Raw genomic sequence first — 6,429 nt, forward strand, 5'->3', positions numbered from 1 at the left:
ATTATAAATTCTATATTTCAGTTTGATTCAGGTATACTATTACAGCAATCTCCAGAGCAGTGCAGATGCATTCCCATGCCAGTCCAGTTTAGGTCTTTACCGGCTTCTAACAGAGTACAGTTCCATTCAGTTTGGTTTGCAGACAGGATTTATAGTAAAAGCACATAAAAATAACATAATAAAAACACAGCACAATAAAACATAAAAACACAACATTATTCCATACAGACATCAGCTGATATGACTGGACAGCGAGTCAGCAGCTCAAAATAGTGAAAAAAAAGTGAAAAAAAAACAGTTAAAATAAGAAATAAACTTCATGTTTTTTCTCCCGTCTGTCCGTCTCAAACGGATTTTGACAAAACTTTGTAGAAAGGTAGATCATGGACCAACTTAGAATTGATGAACATACCACGCCCAGTGACCAAAAGGGGGCGTGGCATCCAACTGACACCTGTTTTTGTGTGTATTTATTTTCCACTAGGAGGGAGGCCATTAACATGAACCTGCCACTCATGACTGAAGAACAGCGGCGGGCGTTTGGACAGTGGTACGTCCAGGCTATAGGCCCCCTCAACATAACCAGAGGTGGTCCATCAGTCATCAGCGACACCGGTAACCTGATCGTCTACCTGCCCTTCCACAACTTCCAACACCTCTCACCTGCTCAGGTATCAGCCCTCTGAGCTCTCCAACACCTGGCTGGGAAACCTGAGAAGTGGGCGCTCTTGTCAGTGCGATTAGCCCCGGGGCACAGCAGAGCTACTGTCACACACTGGTCAAAAGCAGAGAGCAGCCACCTCCATTGTGTCTTATTATGCTTGAGCTTGTAACTGACGTTCAATAAGTAAAGATACCAACACATGAATTAAGAATGGCGCAGGGATACAATGGTAACTGACGTGCTCACATATGAATACAAAAGAAGCTTTGAATGCATCATTCATATGATAACGCTCACGGGCGTGAAGCCGCAAACAGACGCATTATTTCTTATCTCATACATTTTTGATATCTGATCTCATACATTTTTATAATCTTATCCGATACATTTTGACCACCAACAAAATGTGTTCAATGTCACATTATATTTGAGTCACAAATAGGATCTGTGCCTCAGGATGATCTGATGTGTTTTGTGTTGTCATGTATCTCCAGCTGTTGCAGGGGCTGGACGTGCTGCAGATCAGCTCCCTGACTCACCTCCAGCAGCAGTTTGTAGCTCACAGCCTCATAGGCACCTACAAGAACCTGACAGCTGAGCACTTCACCAGGTCAGCAGCTCTGCAGACACCCCAAACTCAACACTTATAACCCATTAGCTCAATAGTGGATTTAACATTTCTGAGTACATTCTCAGTGTATGAGTTGAAATTGTTGTTATATACTACATAACGTTAGCATTTAGCATTTTGGAAGGAAAGCTGTGATCTGCAGCCAGGTGTGTGTTGTTGAACCTTTAGGCTGGGTAAAGTGAGCTGCCTGGCAGAGCCAGAGGACCTGCTGGTTTACAAAGACACTGAGGCCTTCTCAGTCATCCAGGAGAACATCATGGCCTGTGTCCGCCAGGGCTACAGCCTGCCCAGCCACATGGTAGGAGCAGCCAAGTCAATATGTGGTGTGTGTGTGTGTGTGTGTGTGTGTGTGTGTGCGCGCGCGCGCGCGTGCGTGTGCGTGCATTAGGGATGGGACAATATTGAAATTAAATATATTCTAATACAAAAACAAACGAAAAAAGAAAGAAATCATTATATTAGTCACATTTTTATTGTTATACTTGCTCATCACAATTTTAGTTCTCCATCAAAATGTAGTTCTCCATCAAAATTATTTGCACTTTTTTAATGACATTTTAAATTGTACATCATAGCAAGCCAATGCCACTCCTAGAAAGGCTAAGAAATTAAAAATAATTCCGCACAGACAGACTTTGTTTTCAATGAGCTTTTATTTTTTTAACTTCGTATCGTGGTTGTATCGAATCGTGAACCCCGTATTGCGTATCGAATTGTGTCGCAAGATATCCATATCGACCCATCCGTGATATACTGTATGCGTGTCGATGTCTTACGTGCTCTTCTCTCCGTGCTTGTTCCTACTCTCCTATGCAGATCTTCAGTTTGTTCCTGAACAACACAGAGTTCAAAGTTCCAGCCTCTGGGCACACCTCGGACCGGCTGGCCGAGCTGGCCCCTTTCCTGCCCTGGCTGGGTGTGCCTTTTCTGCAGGGGCTCAACCAGGCCCAGCTGCGCCCCGCCCTCCACGCCCTCTCCTCGGTGTCCTTCAGCCCCGCACAGGTACAGCATGTGATGGACCTAGTAGCTACATCACATGTAGCTACATCACATGTAGCTACTACCTACATGCACAACATAGGAATTAGCAAGCGCTAGCATCACCTAGCTCTCAGTAGGACCAGGTCCCATTGCCGACAATCTTATTGTCTATAGAGAGCCGCAGGAACGAGTCCGGAAATCATCGATGCTAACAGTCCTGGTTCTTCACTGTTTTCGCCTATGGGAGTTTTGAATGGGTTTTTGGCGCGATGCTTCTAATAATCTCTCTGGGCAACGCTGGCTTAATCAAACGTGAACCAGTGTTTAGTAATATCATCTTCACACACGAGGACCACTTTTATGAGTTTTGAAGCTTTTACGTGCCGTTAAAAGGGCGGCTAGCTAGCAAACGGCTAAATGAGACTACACTGTTGAGTCGATACGTCAATAACATCACCACTTCAAAGGACGAACACGGAAATTCTCTTTCCCTCACCTGGTTCAGCCCCGTTCAGCCCGGGGTAATCAGTGCACACATCAACAACAGTCCAGGTTGAGTGCTGACGTGACGTGGAAGCCTATGCGACAGTGTGTAGTTCTGGATTAGCTTAGCTCGAGCTTTTTACTTCTAGGGCTCGCATTTACGCTACAAAACTCATGAAAGTGGTCCTCATGTGTGAAGATTATCCGACTGAACTCTGGTTCGCGTTTGATTAAGCTTGCGTTGCCCAGAGACCGTATTTGAAGCATCGCGGCAAAAACCCATTCAAAAATCCCATAGACGGAAACAGTGAAGAACCAGGAAGTCCGGGACTTCCGCATTCTGACTACAAAAATACGTCATCCCTGCGGCTCTCTATTAGACAAGTTCATTATTATGACTCGGATTAGAAATGTCTGGTGTTACTAAGCTGCTCTAGTAGTTCATCCCTTTCACTGCATAAGACCTCATTTGTCCTGCATGGCTGAGTTTGCTGGCAGCTGGTGGGGGTGGGTGGGGGGGGTCTGGTGGGGTTATAGGCTGGAGGAACAGCTGACAGGCAGCCAACCCTCAAGACACTGACCTGACCTCAGGTGGTGCCTGAGGCCACACTGACCTGACCTCAGGTGGTGCCTGAGGCCAGGACCTGTGCTTTACTTCACCCTCAGATAACATCTGAACTAGAGCCTCTGACATTAACGTCAGCCTCACAGCTGCTGCCTTGCCTTCATACAGGATGCCATAAGGCAGGGATACTCAATTTGCTTTGCCCGGGGGCCACCTTCGTGAAATGATAGAAGGCCAGGGGCCAGTTAATAAACAAACAATACACATTTCTCTGTAGCGGATTGTAGGTTTTTGGGGTGTCAGCCAGAGTTTAGTCTGACAATGTTGTGTGCACACATAGTTAGTTAGGTTAAGTTAGTTAGGTTAAGTACACATACATAAGTGCCTGGGTAGCAAGCAGACAGCGGTATTTGACAATTTAGCAGCTAAATCATAGATTATTGAAAGATATTCCATATTCCAGACTGAAATGCAATAACAGAAGTGGAGTATTGGCCAGAATGACATGAACATTTGTTCACATTTATGAACATTTATTCAGCGGGTATCTTGCATGTTGCCTTCAGGTGCACTGTTAAAAAAAATGCAATTCCATCGCGGGCCGCAAGTTGAGTATCACTGCCATAAGCCATAAGGAGTCTTGAGTAGATGAAACGAGAGGGCAGACAGCAGGATTGGAGAGGAACAGGAGACAACACCCCCCCCCCCCTCCCCTTTTTGTTGTTGTTTTGGAAATGTTAACCACAAGCATTTTTCCTCATTTGCTTTTATCCTTCTAAATGTTTTTCAGGCTGCAGTAATTGTAGACAAGTTGAATTCAGACATAGTAAGTACTTTTCTAAACATGTGAGAATGTGAATTCCGTGTGAAGGTGCTCCCTCCTGTACTTCTTTGCCCTTTTTTGTGCAACATCTAGCTCCTTTCTGTCAGCTGAGTGCTCCAGCTAACATCTAGCTCCTTTCTGTCAGCTGAGTGCTCCAGCTAACATCTAGCTCCTTTCTGTCAGCTCAGTGCTCCAGCTAACATCTAGCTCCTTTCTGTCAGCTGAGTGCTCCAGCTAACATCTAGCTCCTTTCTGTCAGCTGAGTGCTCCAGCTAACATCTAGCTCCTTTCTGTCAGCTGAGTGCTCCAGCTAACATCTAGCTCCTTTCTGTCAGCTGAGTGCTCCAGCTAACATCTAGCTCCTTTCTGTCAGCTGAGTGCTCCAGCTAACATCTAGCTCCTTTCTGCCAGCTGAGTGCTCCAGCTAACATCTAGCTCCTTTCTGCCAGCTGAGTGCACCAGCTAACATCTAGCTCCTTTCTGTCAGCTGAGTGCTCCAGCTAACATCTAGCTCCTTTCTGTCAGCTGAGTGCTCCAGCTAACATCTAGCTCCTTTCTGTCAGCTGAGTGCTCCAGCTAACATCTAGCTCCTTTCTGCCAGCTGAGTGCACCAGCTAACATCTAGCTCCTTTCTGTCAGCTGAGTGCTCCAGCTAACATCTAGCTCCTTTCTGTCAGCTGAGTGCTCCAGCTAACATCCAGCTCCTTTCTGCCAGCTGAGTGCACCAGCTAACATCTAGCTCCTTTCTGTCAGCTGAGTGCTCCAGGGGCGCTGAAGGGACTCGGCTCCCTCGTCCGTGGGGTGAAGGTGGAGGCCTTGTGGAAGCTGCCTGCTGACACCCTGCTGGCGGCTTTACCTGAGATGGTCCTACACAAAGCAGGCCTCAGCCCTCCACAAGCCAATGCTGTTGCCACCAAACTATGGGTACAAACACACACATGTACACACACATACACAGTGGTGGGAGTTAAATGCATGCATATATATCGATTCAAGGGTTTTTACACAGAAATATATCTTGTTTTGAAATGTTATTGGGATATGTAATGGGCTTTAAATGTACTCAAATGAATGAGAATTACAATATCTTATGATAAATTGCAATATTGAATACTTTATTATTATTATTACTAGAAATTGAGCCCGCTCCATTCTAGCGTCCCTCGCTGCCTTGCCCGCTGAACTGTCAGTGCTAATTTCTACTGTGCCTCTTCGTCGTCATCACCACGCCTCCTCTTCCTCCTCCTCAGCGCTAATTTCTACCGTGCCTCGTTGGTTTGCTCTCGAGGTCTCGCCTGCTTCGCGGGCTCGCAGACAGCTCTGCTGCTGCACGGCCTCGCCCGCTCCTGCGCTTTGCGTTTGAAACCGTTGAGCAATTGTGTGCCGCCGCGCCTACTGCCGCCCAATTATATTAGTACAATTATTATTATTATTGTTATTGTTGTTGTTGTTATTGTTGTTGTTCTTGGTGGTGCTGGTGGTAGTAGTAGTAGTAGTAGTAGTAGTGGTGGTATTGAGGCCAAAGTATCTTATTACTGTCATAACTCTTTATCTATATTAACTATTCTCACTACTAACACAAACCCACATACACACAAGGTGGGTTTCCATCCAACTGTTTGTATGAAAATTTTCGATTTGCGCATTAAAAACCTGGAGATGTGGCAAAATTTGAAAAAAAATAGCAAAAAAGTTTTTAGGCATGGGGGAGGTGGAAAAGTCGGTGTATCGATAAAAGATAAATGCAATTTAGTGCAGTTGAAACGGATTAAGTGAATCTTCCGCTGTGTCTGGTTAACCAAACCCTCAAGTAACCAAACTCAGTACACTACATATCTGCACACACTAAATACATCAGGTGAATATGATGCACGCTACATATCTGCACATACTAAATACATCGGGTAAATATGCAGCACATATTTAGGCACAATCTTAATTAAGGGGTTATTAATTAAGGTGTGCACGTCTGCCTGCAAGGCACATATCAACTCCCAATATTCGCATAATAGGAGTGGATGGAAACATGCATAATTTTGCATTGTCTCTTGCTGATTTTCTGAAAATTTGTCAAAATTGTACATACATTTGGAAACCCAACTACACACATACACACACACACACACACACACACACACTTTTCTTTTGGTAATTGAATTTGACAAATCTTCCCTTGTTGAAGCTGGTCGTGACAGGTTGTGTTGTCTTGTTCTGTGCAGCGTTCTCCATCTGTGATCGGCTGGTTGGATAACGTGGAGCCTCTCCTCTCCAGCACACCGCTG

Source organism: Poromitra crassiceps (assembly GCF_964638095.1).
Source record: "Poromitra crassiceps genome assembly, chromosome: 16".
In the NCBI taxonomy this organism is placed as follows: Eukaryota; Metazoa; Chordata; class Actinopteri; order Beryciformes; family Melamphaidae; genus Poromitra; species Poromitra crassiceps.